This window comes from Schistocerca americana, chromosome 9, assembly GCF_021461395.2.
Source record: "Schistocerca americana isolate TAMUIC-IGC-003095 chromosome 9, iqSchAmer2.1, whole genome shotgun sequence".
Classification (NCBI taxonomy): domain Eukaryota; kingdom Metazoa; phylum Arthropoda; class Insecta; order Orthoptera; family Acrididae; genus Schistocerca; species Schistocerca americana.
In genome coordinates, this window is record NC_060127.1 from 171,111,773 (window position 1) to 171,130,866 (window position 19,094).

General features: G+C 46.3%; 1 protein-coding gene and 1 non-coding gene across 2 annotated transcripts in view; one reads left to right on the top strand and one right to left on the bottom strand.

Moving 5' to 3' along the window:
- LOC124551163 (multiple coagulation factor deficiency protein 2 homolog) overlaps nt 1-19,094 on the bottom strand; it is a 265,932-nt gene that overhangs the window by 98,454 nt on the left and 148,384 nt on the right. The gene's annotated exons all lie outside the window — the stretch shown is intronic.
- Trnat-ugu lies at nt 17,124-17,197 on the top strand. Its single transcript has one exon. It is a non-coding gene; the product is annotated as a tRNA-Thr (tRNA).

Genomic DNA, 19,094 nt, shown 5'->3' on the forward strand with positions numbered 1-19,094 from the left:
AGATGTTACACATCCCTATTTCTACTTTAAAATATTATGCAGTATTTTTCAAAACAAAATTCTTGCCAGTCATTATGACAAAAAACTAACGTTAAAAATAACTTTCAAGAAAAATATAGCGGTTCTAGGCGCTTCAGTCCGGAACTGCGCTGCTGCTACCGTCGCAGGTTCGAATCCTGCCTCGGGCATGGATGTGTGTGATGTCCTTAGGTTAGTTAGGTTTAAGTAGTTCTAAGTTCTAGGGGACTGATGACCTCAGATGTTAAGTCCCATAGTACTTAGAGCCATTTGAACCATTTTTGAAGAAAAATATTTTTTTATTTCAAGCTGTGGAAAAACAACAAAAACACTAACATATCTGCACTGAAAAAATTTATGAACATTATTAAAACCGATAGGGCCATGTGATGCATATTTTATCGAGAAAACATAAAAAAGTACCGAAATATAAAATAAAATACCAAAAGATATGTGAAACTGTTTCGTCTGTATAACGAAAAATGTCGTCGCTGATCTACTTGCGTTCTATTGCACCTTGTAGAATGTTCCAGCGATAAAGCTGTTAAGAGGACAATAAAATTAATTCTGAGCAACGTCATAGTACAAGAACGAAGAAGGCACAATAAGAATGGAAGACCAAGAACGAAGTTCTCTGATTAAAAAAGGGCGTAAGACACATCTACTGTTCAATCTAAACGTCGAAGAAGCAATGACGAAAATACAAGAAAGCTCCAAGAGTGTGATTAAAATTCAAGATGAAAGGATATTAATTTTAATTTCAAATTAACAACAGCCTTAGATGCAATGTTTACCTTCATTTACCTAGGTTTCAGTTGGGATAACTCAACCTTCTTCAGAATAAAAGGAACTACGATTTGTCCATAATGGACAACTTCAAGAACTGAAAACTATAATATAGTAATACATCGTCATATCGCAATAACTTATCTGGGAAACAGCCTCGGCGGTTGCGAAGTGGGGCCGACGCTCTTTCCTAGATAAGTTATTGCGAAATGACGATTTATTACTATATTATAGTTTTCAGTTCTTGACGTTGTCCATTATGGACAAATCGTAGTTTCTTTTATTCTGGAGAAGGTGAACATTGCAACTGAGGCTGTTGTTAATTTAAAATTAATATTTAAACAATCGCTGACAGGGCCGCGAAATGATGAAAATGTTGTTGTTGTCGTGGTCTTCAGTCCAGAGATGGTTTGATGCAGCTCTCCCTGCTACTCTATCCTGTGCAAGCTTCTTCATCTTCATCCCTTACTGCAACCTACATCCTTCTGAATCTGTTTAGTGTATTCAACTCTTGGTCTCCCTCTACGACTTTTACCCTCCACGCTGCCCTCCAATACTAAATTGGTGATCCCTTGATGCCTCAGAACATGTCCTACCAACCGATCCCTTCTTCTAGTAAAGTTGTGCCACAAATTTCTCTTCTCTCCAATTCTATTCAAAACCTCCTCATTAGTTATGTGATCCATCCATCTAATCTTCAGCATTCTTCTGCAGCACCACATTTAAAAATCTTCTATTCTATTCTTGTCCAAACTATTTATCGTCCATGTTTCACTTCCATACATGACTACACTCCATACAAATACTTTCAGAAACGACTTCCTGACACTTAAATCTACAGGGTGTTACGAAAAGGTACGGCCAAACTTTCAGGAAACATTCCTCACGAACAAATAAAGAAAAGATGTTATGTGGACATGTGTCCGGAAACGCTTACTTTTCATGTTAGAGCTCATTTTAGTTTCGTCAGTATGTACTGTACTTCCTCGATTCACCGCCATGATTTCATACGGGATACTCTACCCGTGCTGCTAGAACATGGGCCTTTACAAGTACGACACATGTGGCTCATGCACGATGAAGCTCCTGCACATTTCAGTCGACGTGTTCGTACGCTTCTCAACAACAGATTCGGTGACCAATGGATTGGTAGAGGCGGACCAATTCCATGGCCTCCACGCTCTCCTGACCTCAACCCTCTTGACTTTCATTTATGGGGGCATTCGAAAGCTCTTGTCTACGCAACCCCGGTACCAAATGTAGAGACTCTTCGTGCTCGTATTGTGGACGGCTGTGATACAATACGCCATTCCCCAGGGCTGCATCAGCGCATCAGGGATTCCATGCGACGGAAGGTGGATGCATGTATCCTCGCTAACGGAGGACATTTTTAACATTTCCCGTAACAAAGTGTTTGAAGTCACGCTGGTTCGTTCGGTTGCTGTGTGTTTCCATTCTATGATTAATGTGATTCGAAGAGAAGTAATAAAATGAGCTCTAACATGGAAAGTAAGCGTTTCCGGACACATGTCCACATAACATATTTTCTTTCTTTGTGTGTGAGGAATGTTTCCTGGAAGTTTGGCAGTACCTTTTTGTAACACCCTGTATACTCGATGTTAACAAATTTCTCTTCTTCAGAAACGCTTTCCTTGACATTGCCAGTCTACATTTTATATCCTGTCTACTTCGACCATCATCAGTTATTTTGCTTCCCAAATAGCAAAACTCCTTTATCACTTTAAGTGTCTCATTTCCTAATCTAATTGCCTTAGCATCACCCGACTTAATTCGACTATATTCCATTATCCTCGTTTTGCTTTTGTTGATGTTCATCTTATATCCTCATTTCAAGACACTGTACATTCCGTTCAACTGCTCTTCCAAGTCATTTGCTGGGTCTGACAGTATCACAATGTCATCGGGGAACCTCAGAATTTTTATTTCTTCTCCGTGGATTTTAATTCCAGCTCCACCGTTAGATTTCCTAAATTGAAAACCAAATGAGCGGAGAAGGCGAACTACGGAGGGCTCTGAACCGGCCGCTGTGACCAAGCGGTTCTAGGCGCTTCAGTCCGGAATCGCGCTGCTGCTACGGTAGCAGGTTCGAATCCTGCCTCAGGCATGGCTGTGTGTGATGTCCTTAGGTTAGTTAGGTTTAATTAGTTCTAAGTCTAGGGGAGTGATGAACTCAGATGTTAAGTCCCATAGTGCTTAGAGCTATTTGAACCATTTTTGGAGGTCTCTGAGTCAAAATAATTAATTTTTTTTACGGAGATCACCCTGCATTTTTCTAGGCTTCGGGTACTCTCCTCTATCGCAGTAACCACCTACAGTTCTACGTCTAACTTTTCGCTAAAATCATCGAGTCACGTAGACTTATATTTTAGTTTTAGTTTCTTGGAGAATCAAAATACACTCCTGGAAATGGAAAAAAGAACACATTGACACCGGTGTGTCAGACCCACCATACTTGCTCCGGACACTGCGAGAGGGCTGTACAAGCAATGATCACACGCACGGCACAGCGGACACACCAGGAACCGCGGTGTTGGCAGTCGAATGGCGCTAGCTGCGCAGCATTTGTGCACCGCCGCCGTCAGTGTCAGCCAGTTTGCCGTGGCATACGGAGCTCCATCGCAGTCTTTAACACTGGTAGCATGCCGCGACAGCGTGGACGTGAACCGTATGTGCAGTTGACGGACTTAGAGCGAGGGCGTATAGTGGGCATGCGGGAGGCCGGGTGGACGTACCGCCGAATTGCTCAACACGTGGGGCGTGAGGTCTCCACAGTACATCGATGTTGTCGCCAGTGGTCGGCGGAAGGTGCACGTGCCCGTCGACCTGGGACCGGACCGCAGCGACGCACGGATGCACGCCAAGACCGTAGGATCCTACGCAGTGCCGTAGGGGACCGCACCGCCACTTCCCAGCAAATTAGGGACACTGTTGCTCCTGGGGTATCGGCGAGGACCATTCGCAACCGTCTCCATGAAGCTGGGCTACGGTCCCGCACACCGTTAGGCCGTCTTCCGCTCACGCCCCAACATCGTGCAGCCCGCCTCCAGTGGTGTCGCGACAGGCGTGAATGGAGGGACGAATGGAGACGTGTCGTCTTCAGCGATGAGAGTCGCTTCTGCCTTGGTGCCAATGATGGTCGTATGCGTGTTTGGCGCCGTGCAGGTGAGCGTCACAATCAGGACTGCATACGACCGAGGCACACAGGGCCAACACCCGACATCATGGTGTGGGGAGCGATCTCCTACACTGGCCGTACACCACTGGTGATCGTCGAGGGGACACTGAATAGTGCACGGTACATCCAAACCGTCATCGAACCCATCGTTCTACCATTCCTAGACCGGCAAGGGAACTTGCTGTTCCAACAGGACAATGCACGTCCGCATGTATCCCGTGCCACCCAACGTGCTCTAGAAGGTGTAAGTCAACTACCCTGGCCAGCAAGATCTCCGGATCTGTCCCCCATTGAGCATGTTTGGGACTGGATGAAGCGTCGTCTCACGCGGTCTGCACGTCCAGCACGAACGCTGGTCCAACTGAGGCGCCAGGTGGAAATGGCATGGCAAGCCGTTCCACAGGACTACATCCAGCATCTCTACGATCGTCTCCATGGGAGAATAACAGCCTGCATTGCTGCGAAAGGTGGATATACACTGTACAAGTGCCGACATTGTGCATGCTCTGTTGCCTGTGTCTATGTGCCTGTGGTTCTGTCAGTGTGATCATGTGATGTATCTGACCCCAGGAATGTGTCAATAAAGTTTCCCCTTCCTGGGACAATGAATTCACGGTGTTCTTATTTCAATTTCCAGGAGTGTACATCTTAAGATTGGCGGAGAAGAATTCCGTTTTGAACAACGAGAAGGTTTTAGAAGATGTAAGATGATACAAACTCGTAATGTTTATTGTTATAGTTTACTCATCGTAGTCCTACCTTCGCCTCTCCCCATGAGAGACAAGGTACGGTGTTAGAATATTCATTAGCAGGAATGTATCGCTGCAGGACAATTCCCTATTTCGATCTTTCCGGTATAGGAGACAGGGGTGGGAACAGCTACCGAAAACTAGGCAGCACCGTTTTTCTAAATATCAGGCTATCAGCTCTTCCGTGACAGGTAGGATGCCCATCCTGTATGGAGAGTACTCGAATCCATTTGACGTCTACTCGGAAATAATTCTGCCGGCTTGATGGAGAAATGAAATCTCTCGCAGCCGTGCGTGCTTTGCTTAACAGGGCGAAAATGCGACCCGTTCGCAGAACACAATAAGCGGCACGGAGTCAAAACAACGTAATTACGTGGACGGTCACAGCGAGAGGGTACTTAGGACGTGTTCGCGTGTGTCGACTGTTGATTGTGTTTCCGCGACACTTTACTCATCTCCAATTAGGCCGTTAAAAGCGCAATCTTCGGCGCTGATGTCTTAAAATCACATTTGTACATCAGCCAGGCAGAATATCCCTTTGACAGACGCTTTTATTTGCAGCGTTGGAGAAGATTGCATTACGCTTCCCTCATTGGAGACTGAAATGTCCCAAAATAATAAATGCGAACTTTTCGCGCCGTCGCCACTGTACTCTTTGTTTGTAAGTACATAACAATAAGCTCTCAGTCTGTATCGTGTTTTAACGCTTTTAAGTACACTGGTTGTTTTTCATCTGTTTCGTGTAATACGTGCAGCGACTTACGGTCGGCAGCATTTCGCCTCACCGAGCACTAGTACTGTGGTGATCGGAGACGCAAGAAAGAAGTCAATGCGGAATTTCAGGAGTCAACCGAACGTTTCAGAGAATTTTACCATGTGGCATGAGGTATGAAGCCACAAAATGTCTCTAGTTTTCACGAATGAACAGGATTATTTCTAATTTTATCTACATCTACTTGATCACTCTGCAACTCACAATTAAATGCGTGGCGGAGGGTTCATCGAACCACCTTCAAGCTATTTCTCTACGGTTCCACTCTCTAACAGCACGCGGGAGAAACGAGTTCTTAAATACACATATAAAAAAAAAAATTTTTTTCACCAACCGGGTTGCCAGAACTACTGAAGATAGATGTTGGCTGTGGATATTGTATCACAGACACGGTGCCTTTGTCGGTTCAGAGACGTCACTAAACCCCCTCTCCCCAAAGATGTAAACAACCATGCATGAGCAGCGCCTATTAGACGAAGGGGGTCCGACAGCCAATCAGTTCCAGTCATTCCACCAGGAAGGAGGTACACCGCTGGTGTTGTCTGTAGTTCAACCATGCCTAGACGGTCAATACCGCGGTTCGATCGTGTCCGCATTGTTACTTTGTACCAGGTAGTGCTCTCAACGAAGGAAGTGTTCAGGCGTCTCGGAGTCAACCAAAGCGATGTTGTTCGGACATGGAGGAGATACAGAGAGACAGGGACTGTCGATGACATGCCTCTTAGGCCACCCAAGGGCTACTACTGCAGTGGATGACCGCCAGCTACGGATTATGGCTCAGAGGAACTCTGACAGCAACGTCACCATGTTGAAGAATGCTTTTCGTGCAGCCTTAGGCTGCATGATGCGCAACTTCACTCCCGACGTCCATGGGGAGATCCATCTATGCAACCAAGAATACCGAATGGACCGCTCAGGATTGGCGTCACGTTCTTGAAATCTGGTTTCGCAGGACAGAGCTGATCAATGTTGTAGTTGTGGAAAGGGGTTAAAATCAGTTACTGTCAGTTGCACAAAACATACAAACTTTATTTTCCTAAAACACTTAAACACACATGCCCTTAAAAGCATTCAAAACAATACGGCTGAAGACCCGAACACAAGTTATTAAAATTGCCTTAAGGAATTGACACGGCTGAAGGGCTTAGTTACAAAATTTTACATAAGAACTCAGCTGAAGGCCACATACTGAACATAGAACGGCTAAAGGGCCTGGATAACAAGGATTTGCAGTACAGCAAAATTCCCCTTTATTTTCTTTAAAAAAATTTAGTTCAAACAAGAATCTTCAAAGTTTTAACTTCAGACGACTGAAGGCCTTATTTTAAAATTACAACAAATTAACAGACCCCCTCCCGGTTGGCCGTGCGGCCTAACGCACTGCTGTCCGGACTGGGAAGGAGCGCCTGGTTCCCGGCACGAATCCGCCCGGCGGATTTGTGTCGAGATCCGGTGTACCGGCCAGTCTGTGGATGGTTTTTAGGCGGTTTTCCATCTGCCTCGGCGAATTCGGGTCGGTTCCCCTTATTCCGCCTCAGTTACACTATGTCGGCGATTGCTGCGCAAACAAGTTCTCCACGTACGCGTACACCACCATTACTCTACCACGCAAACATAGGGGTTACACTCGTCTGGTGTGAGACGTTCCCTGGGGGGGTCCACCGTGGGCCGAACCGCACAATAACCCTAAAAGAGTGGTTCGGTGTGGGGCGGCGGGGGGTGAAGTGGACTGCGGTAGTCGTCGTGGGGTTGCGGACCACTGCGGCTGCGGCGGGGACTCTCCGTCGTTTCTAGGTCCCCGGTTGCCATTCAGATCAATACAATACAAATTAATAGGCTGCTGAAGACCTCGTACCGCACTTGAGCCAAAAACAGCAATCTAGAAACAATAGAACAATGGTGCTCAGAAGTGTTCCAAGGGTCGGCCTGAGGAGGTAACTTTAGGTGAGACAGGCAGGCAAAAGTAAGGTTAAATAATCGGGTGGCAACCCGACCCAGGGACGGCTGAAGGACCGACCAACAACCTAATAAACTCCGCTGCGCCGACCAATGGCACGACAATGGCAAATATCAGCCGAGGACGAAGATACCAGCAGCACTACGTCCTCAAAATTGGCGCCTAAAAGCAGCCAAGACACAATAACCACTCAAAAATATGAAAAACACCAAAGGCTGTCAAACTACACGCGGTACGGACAGCATCAACACCGCGAAGAAAAACACACTGCGGAACACCATGCTAACGCCCTCGCCGCAGAGACTTCCTCGCTGCGCTGTCCCAACCGACCGACTGCCTACTCCAGTATGTAGACAGAATTAACATAACTGCTCAGCCTAAATTACACAAGCTAGACACAGTTCCACGAAAACATTTCCACGAGAACTCGAACAGCCGTAAAAGCAATCACTGAGGAACAACTGGGACGAATGACAAGTCGACACACACAGAGAAACCGAAGCGGTCGGCGACCAAATAAATATACGTCGTCCATTGAGACAACAGACCGAACGACCAACCAAGGTTGTCCCCACTCAGGTCATGTGTGTCAGCAACAGTCGGGCGAGTCTTGGCTGTCCGGACCTCACCGCAGCTCCATCCCGACTCAACTCCATGTCCGTTCTCAACTCGGAGACATAAAAACCCGTGCACACTGGCTCAGACCCAACAATGTGGAGGTGACACTTGCCCATTGGCCGCCCGACATCTCTGCACAAGGAAGGAACCGACTCACGTCCGGTAAGATGACCAACTGACGAGGTCCAGAAACGGTCAAAAGACCAAATACACGTCTCCCGATGAGACGACCAACCGAACGACCAACCAATGGTCGTTCCCGCTCCACTGTGTCTATTCTGTATCTTTCCGCCATTGTGCCGAACGTTTCGGTACTCAAGAGCACCGAACGGTCTAGTACTCGAATTAGAGTCCCATCTTTATTCAGTATGCCTTTCGATAGCGATACCGTTCGGGTCTAGGGAAACGAAGCGCTGTTGTCGGTTCGCGTCGCGCAAGCCAATCAAAAGCAAGCGGCCGCACATCCGCGCATGCGCAATGCAGGGCACACAGCGCCACGAACATAAAGCAGCTAGCAGACAAGACTGGCGCGCTATTCTTCGCAGTACCGAACTTGCGTTTTCGCAGTACGAAGTGTTGTTAAAACACCAGCGGAAATGTCGGACGAAAATGAGGTTAGTAGGTTCACCGTTTAGTGACACTGAAAGAGCGTTGAGGATTGCTATTGTGATTGTCGTTTATGGGTATTTTATTTGAAACAAAAACAGCAACCCTGAATATGGAGAGGCACTTATTATTGAACAGTCTAAAAATATTATGGCAGAGATCTTTCATCTCTGTCTACTGTTGTTGAGGATTCGATCGCAGATAAAGACTTGTGACAAGCAAGATCATGAAGATGACTGTTGCTAGTTACATTCCCAGTAATTTAAGTTGTGCTCTTAGATTCCTGTCTGACTACATACTCGAAAATCGCTAGATATTCGGAAAAAATGGTGAATTATTTCTGACAAGAAAAAATATAAAGGCCACTGTCGGTTGTTTCACTCACAGCAATTTCATCTCCAACAAATTCATATTTCGTATTTTAAACACACAGAAATCACGAAATCATTACTGTGGAAGTGCGCTGTTACATGTAAGTAATATTGCAGAAAACTCTTAACTTACACGAATAACAATGTCTCAGAACGTGTTGCATATATGAAGAGGAAAAAAAATTTTTTTGCATCCGTCCGAGCGCGAACCAGTGTCCTTATGCGCAGCCATCCCACGCGCTAAGCACTTGGCTGCACTAAACAACAGCTATGTGTGGCTGAAGTCTTGTACTACTGCAAACGAGGAACGTAGGCTGACTTCGTTGCCAAACGACGCTGAGTAAGTCAGAAATGCGTAATAGTTTGGAAGGTTTCTAATATCAGGATTCACATAATTGCTTCCCATTGTTACTTGACAGTTGTAAATACGTTTCGATAATTACTAACTAAACCATTTGTGGGAAAGAGTTCACAAATTCACTAGTAATGTCAGTTCACACTCGTGTAATACACGTAATCAGAGCCGATATTTTGCTATTTAATGATCATTAAACTCTTATTTGCATTAAAATAACACGTATTTTGAGACAATATTGACCTAAAACGTTTTCTTTTTGGATGTAACCATTCACAGTAACAACCTAACCTAACCATATTTCTAACAAAGGAAAATGGTCTATTATGAATTCACTTTCCAACCAGATGCATCCTCTGGTGATTCTTTAGTAACACAGTCACTAAATCCAAAGCTAAAAGCACTAAATATGTTTAAAATAACAAATTATAGGTGTACAGCTCACCGATCGACAGGGCCACACCGAAATCCATAACCTCTCGGTACAATTGTCGTAAAATCGGTGGGAGGACCGATCGGTAACAGGTCTCAGAAGCTTATTGAATAGGATATTTCGAAAAAGAACCGAAAATGACGTCACTACCGAAACGAACCAACTACATCGATCGATAAGAACGATACAGAATAGGGCCCCAGTCACCTTCCGTCGGACAGTGCATGTGTGTCGCCAGCGGTCGGCGAGTACTGGCTGTCCGCACCTCACTGGAGCCGCCTCCCGACTGAACTCCCGACACACGACGAGCCGGAAATACTAGCGGCCACTCCAGAGATAGTACGACAGTGCACTTATCGATAAGTGCCGCTGCTGCCACTCACGGGCAAGCAAACCAGCAACTTAGTGATACCAGTAAATCGAATAAGAAACGAGGCGACAGTTCCGTAAAGACAAGCAGTCAAGCAAGAAATGGCATGAACACGAGCCGCACACGCATCAGTTCTCTTCACCGATGGGTGTCGCATAAGCCTTCAACCAGACAGTCGTCGGAGACGTGTTTGGAGGGAACCCGGTCAGGCTGAACGCCTTAAACACACTGTGCAGCGAGTGCTCCTGTTTTGGGGTTGCATTATGTGGGGCCGACGTACGCCGCTGGTGGTCATGGAAGGCGCCGTAGCGGGAGTAGGATACGTGAATGCCATCCTCCGACTGATATTGCAACCATATTGGCAGCATATTGGCGAGGCACTCCCCTACATGGACGACAATTCGCGCCCCCATCGTGCAAATCATGTGAATTACTTTCTTCAGGATAACAACATTGATCGACTAGAGTGGCCAGCATGTTCTCCAGACATGAATCCTATCGTATATTTTGTATCCCGCCTGGGAGGCGGCCCGTGGGTAAGGAACAGGAAAAAGGAAAATTACGTCGGTAATGCTTGTCAAATTATCTTTACTCTAGCAAGAAGAATACATAACTTTGTACGTAGGTGATATGCTGAAGCGAAGTGTCCTGACTGGCTGCACCTGATCAAATGGGCTGAAGCAGTCGCGGAGCTCGTAGACCTCGACAGCACCGGCTAGAGGGCGCTGTCGTCGGTGTCTCTCCTACATTGTGGCATCGTAGCTATCGATACCACAGTATATGCCTGGGATGGATTGAAAAGGGCTGTTTGTGGACGACGTGACCCACCAACCACTCTGAGGGATCTACGCCGAATCGCCGTTGAGGACAATCTAGACCATCAGTGCCTTGATGAACTTGTGGGTAGTATGCCACGACGAATACAGGCGTGCATCAATGCAAGAGGACGTGTTACTGGGTATTAGAGGTACTGGTGTGTACTGCAGCCTCGACCACCACCTCTGAAAATCTCTCTCTATGGTGGTAGAACATGGAATGTGTGGTTTTCATGAGAAATTAAAAGGTCGAAAATGATGTTTATGTTGATCTCTATTCCAGTTTTCTGTACAGCTTCCTGAACTCTCGGAACCGAGGTGACGCAAAGCTATTTTTGATATGAGTATTTCTGTGCGAGTTGTGATTTCTCTTATTTCGTGATGATGATCATTTCTCTCTATGTAGGCGGGAGTCAACGGAATGTTTTCGCTACTGGAGGAGAAAGTTGTCGATAGAAATTTTCGTGAGATTTTGCCGCAACTAAAAACACTTCGATTTCAGTGACTGTCACCCTAATTTACGCATCAGATCCGTTGCAGTCTCACCCCTATTTCGCTGCAGTACAAAACGAGCCGCCCTCCTTTGAACTTTTTTTGATGTCCTCCGTCAGTCCCACCTGATGCGGATGTAAAACCGCACAACAGTACTCCAGAAGATGGCGCACAAGCGTGGTGTACACAGTCTCTTTAGCCGAGCTGTTGCGTTTTCCAAGTCTTCTACCAATAAACCGCAATTTCTGGTTTGCTTTGCCCACAACATTATCTATGTGAACGTCCCAACTGAAGTTCTATGTAATTGTAATCCTTATGCATGTAATTGAATTTAAAGGCTTTAGATTTGTGTGTTTTCCCGTGTAACCGAAATTTAGCGGATTTCTTTTCAGTGCTCATGTGGACGAATTCACATTCTTCATTAGTTAGAGTTAACTGTCAGTTTTCACGCCACACAGATAACTGGTCTAAATCATTTTACAGTTGTTTTTCATCAACTGATGACTTAACACGACGGTAAATGGCAGCACGATCTGCAAACAATCTAAGAGTGCTGCTCAGATTGCCTCCTATGTCGTTTATGTAGTTCAGGAAGAGCACAGGACCTATAACACTTCCTTGGGGAACGCCAGATATTGCTTCTGTTTTACCTCGATGACTTCCCGTCAATTACTACGAACTACGACTTACCTGACAAGAAATCATGAATCCAGTCGCACAATTGAGGCGATAGTCCATAGGCAGGCGATCTGATTCGAAAAAGTTCGTGATGAACGGTGTCGAAAGCCGTCTGGAAATCTAAACATACGGAATCAGTTTCGATACCCCAATCGATAGCCCACCCTGTTAGCCGTGTGGTCTAACGCACGACTTTCCGGAGTGGGAAGGAGCGCCTGCTCCCCGGCACGAATCCGCCCGGCGGATTTGTGTCAAGTCCGGTGAACCGGCCAGTCTGTTGATGGTTTTTAGGCGGTTTTCCATCTGCCCCGGCGAATGCGGGCTGATTCCCCTTATTCCGCCTCAGCTACACTATGTCGGCGATTGCTGCGCAAACAAGTTCTCCACGTACGCGTACACCACCTTTACTCTACCACGCAAACATAGGGGCTACACTCGTCTGGTGTGAGACGTTCCCTGGAGGGGTCCACCGGAGGCCGAACCGCACAATAACCCTGGGTTCGGTGTGGGGCGGCGGAGGGGTGAAGTGGACTGCGGTAGTATGTTGTGGGGTTGTGGACCACTGAGGACTGCGGCGGGGACGAAGCGTCTCCGTTTTTTTTAGGTCCCCGGTTCACATACAATACAATACAATACCCCAGTCGATAGCACTCATTGTTTCTTGAGAATAGAGGGCTAGTTGTGTTTCACAAGAACGATTTTTCTTGAATCCGTGTTGACAATTGGTCAATAAACCGTTTTCTCTGTAATAATTCGTTATGTTTGAACACAGAATCTGTTCCAAACCCTTCTCCAAATCCACGATCGTGATATTGGTCTCTAATTCAGCAGATTACTGCTGATTCATTTCTTGGGTACTGGTGAGACCCGTGCAGCTTTCCAGTCTTTAGACACAGATTTTGCGATGAGCGAGCGGTTGTATATCATTGTTAGATATGGAGCTATTGTATCAACACACTCTGAGAGGAACCTCACTGGTGTGCTGTCTGGACCGGAAGCCTTCCGTTTATCAAGTGATTTAAGCTGTTTCACTACACCGAGGATATATATTTCTAAATTACTCATGTTGGCAGTAGGTCTACGAATATTATTGTAGTAATAGGAATAGCCTCAGGCTGCAGTTGATTCCATAATCGATTTCGACATTTCACTTCTCATCTTTACCACTCATCTAATCGTTGGTTATGTAATAACTTCCCATGTCAACCGAAAAACAGGTGGACACACGCTGTATCCACAACACTGTGCACAGTGTAACTACGCCGGTGCCGCTACTATTTTAAATTACTATTTTTCTACATTGTAGTTTACTGTGCTATCCGTCTTAACGGGACTCAAATAGCTTAAACTGCATGTACACTATGTGATCAAAAGTATCTGGACATCTAGCTGAAAATGACGTACAATTTCGTGGCGTCCTCCATAGGGAATGCTGGAATTAAATATGGTGTTGGCCCAACCTTAGCTTCCACTCTCGCAGGCATACGTTCAGTCACGTGCTGGAACGTTACTTGGGGAATGGCAGGCCATTCTTCACGGAGTGCTGCACTGAGGAGAGGTATCGATGTCGGTCGGCGAGGCCTGGCACGAAGTCGGCGTTCGAAAACATCCCAAAGGTGTTCTATAGGACTCAGGTCAGGATTCTGTGCAGGCCAGTCCATTACATGGATGTTTTTGTCGTGAAACCATTCCGCCACAGGCCGTGTATTATGAACAAGTGCTCGACCGTGTTCAAAGATGCAATCTCCATCCTCGAATTGCTCTTCAACAGCGGGAAGCAAGGAGGTACTTAAAACATCACTGTAGGCCTGTCCTGTGATAGTGCCAGGCGAAACAAAAAGGGCTTCAAGTCCCCTCCACGAAAAACACGACCTCACCATAACAGCACCACCTACAAATTTTACTGTTGGCACTGCTCATGCTGGCAGATGACGTTCATCGAGTATTCGCATACTCACACCCTGCCATTGGATCACCACATTGTGTTCTGTGATTCGTCTTTCCACAGAAAGTTTTTCCACTCTTCAATCGTCCAATGTTTACGCTCTTTACATCAACCGAGGCGTCGTTTGACATTTGCCGGCGTGATGTGTGGCTTACGAGCAGCTACTCGACCATGAAATCCATGTTTTCTCACCTCCCTCGAACTGTCATAGTACTTGCAATGGATCTCGATGCAGTTTGGAATTGCTGTGTGATTCTCTGGGTAGCTGTCTGCCTATTACACATTACTGCCCTCTTCAACTGTCGGCGGGCTCTGTCAGTCAGCCGGCCGGAGTGGCCGTGCGGTTCTAGGCGCTACAATCTGGAACCGAGCGACCGCTACGGTCGCAGTTTCAAATCCTGCCTCGGGCACTGATGTGTGTGATGTCCTTGGGTTAGTTAAGTTTAATTAGTTCTAAGTTCTAGGCGACTGATGACCTGCGAAGTTGTGTCGCATAGTGCTCAGAACCATTTTGAATCTGTCAGTCAAAAGATGAGGTCGCCCTGTACGCTTTTGTGCTGCACGTGTCCCTTCACGTTTCAACTTCACCTTCTCATCGGAAACAATGGACCTAGGGATGTTTAAGAGTGTGGAAATCTCACGTACAGACTTGTGTGATAAGTGACACCCAATCACCTGTCCACGTTCGAAGTCCGTGAGCTCTGCACAGCGCGCCATTCTGCTCTCTCACGATATCTATTGACTACCGAGGTCGCTAATATCGAGTACCTGGCAGTGGGTGGCAGAACAATGCACCTAGTATGAAAAACGTATGTTTTTGGTTGTGTCTGGATAGATTTTATCAGATAGTATAATCTGCTATACCTTAAGGTAGACGCAAGGCTCGTGTAATATACGGTCCAGTCACACTAGTGAGACCACCGCCTGTGTTCGGCGTCAACGTGAGATAACCATATGGTAGGTGCGAGGACTAAAGGTGGAGGGTATATATAGCATAGCGGGGGAACCCAGGAAACAGTGCAACCGTTGCCGTAACATGGAAGCGGAGTGATTTATCTGACTCCGAGAGGGCATGATTGTTGGCTTTCGAGCGAAGTGTGAAAGCGTTTCTTAAATGACTAAGTTTGTGAACTGCTCGCGTGCCGCCGTGGTAAAAGTAAACTGTGCATGGCAACATGATAGTGTCGGAAGTTCCATGCGGCTTTTCGCGGATGATGCTGTAATATACAGAGAAGCTGCAGCATTGGAAAATTGTAGCGAAATGCAGGAAGATCTGCAGCGGATAGGCACTTGGTGCAGGGAGTGGCAGCTGACCCTTAACATAGACAAATGTAATGTATTGTGAATACATAGAAAGAAGGATCCTTTATTGTATGATTATATGATAGCGGAACAAACACTGGTAGCAGTTACTTCTGTAAAATATCTGGGAGTATGCGTGCGGAACGATTTGAAGTGGAATGATCATATAAAATTAATTGTTGGTAAGGCGGGTGGCAGGTTGAGATTCATTGGGAGAGTCCTTAGAAAATGTAGTCCATCAACAAAGGAGGTGGCTTACAAAACACTCGTTCGAGCTATACTTGAGTATTGCTCATCAGTGTGCGATCCGTACCAGATCGGGTTGACGGAGGAGATAGAGAAGATCAAAGAAGAGCGGCGCGTTTCGTCACAGGGTTATTTGGTAACCGTGATAACGTTACGGAGATGTTTAGCTAATTCAAGTGGCAGACTGTGCAAGAAAGGCGCTCTGCATCGCGGTGTAGCTTGCTGTCCAGGTTTCGAGAGAGTGCGTTTCTGGATGAGGTATGGAATATATTGCTCCCCCCCCCTACTTATACCTCCCGAGGAGATCACGAATGTAAGAGAGATTCGAGCGCGCACGGAGGCTTTCCGGCAGTCGTTCTTCCCGCGAACCATACGCGAGTGGAACAGGAAAGGGAGGTAATAATAGTGACACGTAAAGTGCCCTCCGCCACACACCGTTGGGTGGCTTGCGGAGTATAAATGTAGATGTAGATGTAGATGTAGAAATGGCGCCGTCCAAAGCCGGCGCGGAGGGAACTGCGGTGCACCACAGGCCACGGACGAGAGGGGGGAGTGCCGGCTGTGGAGACGTGTTCGGGCGAATAGATGAACAGCTGTTGAGCAAACTAAACGCCCAGATGAACCAAGGGGCTATCAATAACATCTTCTCAGCGACCGTTGAGCGAACTGTGCTGCGTATGAACCTTCACAGCAGACGTTTGGTTCGTGCAGCCACGTTGGCTGCTGCTTATGGGCGACGAGGGCTGGAAATTTTTTACGTCCATCCTTTCAACAGGACGTCTCTGGGCCGACGGCCGTTTGCTACCAGTGACAAAAAAATAAAAACACCTACAGCCGGCCTTATGATTTTATTTTATTTTGTCGCTACCAGTTTCGACGCTTCATTGCGTCACCTTCAGGCTGTTTCTATGGTGTTTCAAAAGTCTTATCAGGAAACATCGCGCTTCTTTACCGTTTGAGCGACGCCAGGTAAGAAATGTTAATATATTTATTTATTTATAGTGTGTTAAGTGGAGACTTGTTACTTAAAAAGATTTTACAATGAAATGAACACCCTTAGCTGCTTACAGGCGTTGACATACGTCAACGGGGACAGATGAAAATGTGTGCCCCGGCCGGGACTCGAACCCGGGATCTCCTGCTTAATTGGCAGACGCTCTATGCATCTTTTTTTAAATTTTTTTTATTTACCTTTTTTTATTTTGTTCGGTATTGTTCGTAGCAATTGGTCTCGGCGGACGTCACAAAACATCCGTTCAAGCTGATCGTTGATTCGTTTACTCAGTTTTTTTATTACAGAGGCCGAGCAGCCCTCTGACCGAACACGAATGTTGTGCGGGACAATATGTTGAGAATGTTGGTTTCGCGGGAGGCGTGCCAGAGATAAATCCCTGCAGTCGCGTTATCCTCTGTGTCCTCGGTGGCTCAGATGGATAGAGCGTCTGCCATGTGAGCAGGGGATCCCGGGTTCGAGTCCCGGTCGGGGCACACACATTCATCTGTCCCCGTTTACGTATGTCAACGTCTGTAAGCACCTAAGGGTGTTCATTTCAGACATCTCGGAAAGAACAGATACCACCTTAGTATATATAAAAAGACTTTGTTTCTTTTCTTTCACGTCGAGCGTGGCAACAAGATGATCCAGTCGGGACTCCAGACGTGGCGGACGACGAGAGCTAACCACTGTTGCATCGTAGTCGACGGCTGATTCGAATGGCTCTGAGCACTTTGGGATTTAACTTCTTAGGTCATCACTCCCCTAGAACGTAGAACTAAGTAAACCTAACTAACCAAAGTACATCACACACATGCATGCCCGAGGCAGGATTCGAACCTACGACCGTAGCGGTCGCGCGGTTCTAGACTGTTGCGCCTAGAACCGCTCGGCCAACTCGCCCGTCTCGTAGTCGACGGCCGGTGGATGGAAGAACCGGTGAATCATCATGCTGACCATTATTAAAATATGTTTATTGTTTTTTTTTTGTATAAAATGAAAAGGAGTTCAACTATCATGGTGGAATGATAAAGTTTGTAATTGGATGTCAATTGGTTGTCAACTGTTAAATAAACTTCGAGTTGGAAGTTAAAACATTGAGTTGACTGTTGTTACGACATACATCGCAAATATTACTTATGAGCGAAATTTGCAAATTTTATTAAAATTAAGCCTTCTTGAAGGGATTCTGGCAGAATTTTATCAGGAGTGTGGACGATCTTCAATAATTAACTAGTTTAAAGAATGAAATTTTCACTCTACAGCGGAGTGTGCGCTGATATGAAACTTCCTGGCAGATTAAAACTGTGTGCCGGACCGAGACTCGAACTCGGGACCTTTGCCTTTCGCGGGCAAGTGGTCTACCAACTGAGCTACCCAAGCACGACTCACGCCCCGTCATCACAGCTTTACTTCTGCCAGTACCTCGTCTCCTACCTTCCAAACTTTACAGAAGCTCTCCTGCGAACCTTGCAGAACTAGCACTCCTGAAAGAAAGGATACTGCGGAGACGTGGCTTGGTCACAGCAGGAGAGCTTCTGTAAAGTTTGGAAGGTAGGAGACGAGGTACTGGCAGAAGTAAAGTTGTGACAACGGGGCGTGAGTCGTGCTTGGGTAACTCAGTTGGTAGAGCACTTGCCCGTAAAAGGCAAAGGTCCCGAGTTCGAGTCTCGGTTCGGCACACAGTTTTAATCTGCCAGGAAGTTTCATAACTAGTTTAAAGTTTCATTAATGAGAAGTCGACACGTATTGATATTTCGAAAATAATCGATACTGTGAAGTGGGAAATTTCCAAGAATGATTGCCTCTCGAAGTTGCGGGGTCCAAACGATATACGGGGTGAGTCACCCAACGTTACCGCTGGATATATTTCGTAAACCACATCAAATACTGACGAACCGATTCCACAGACCGAACGTGAGGAGAGGGGCTAGTGTAATTGTTTAACACAAACCATACAAAAATGCACGGAAGTATGTTTTTTAACACAAACCTACGTTTTTTTAAATGGAACCACGTTAGCTTTGTTAGCACATCTGAACATATAAACAAATACGTAATCAGTGCCGTTTGTTGCATTGTAAAATGTTAATTACATCTGGAGATATTGTAACCTAAAGTTGACGCTTGACAGGATGTTCGACGGGCGTTTCATAGGACGTGGAGGACGCATAAATTGACCAGCCCATTCTCCTGACCTTACACCTCTGGACTTCTTTCTGTGGGGCACGTTAAAGGAGAATGTGTACCGTGATGTGCCTACAACCCCAGAGGATATGAAACAACGTATTGTGGCAGCCTGCGGCGACATTACACCAGATGTACTGCGGCGTGTACGACATTCATTACGCCAGAGATTGCAACTGTGTACAGCAAATGATGGCCACCACA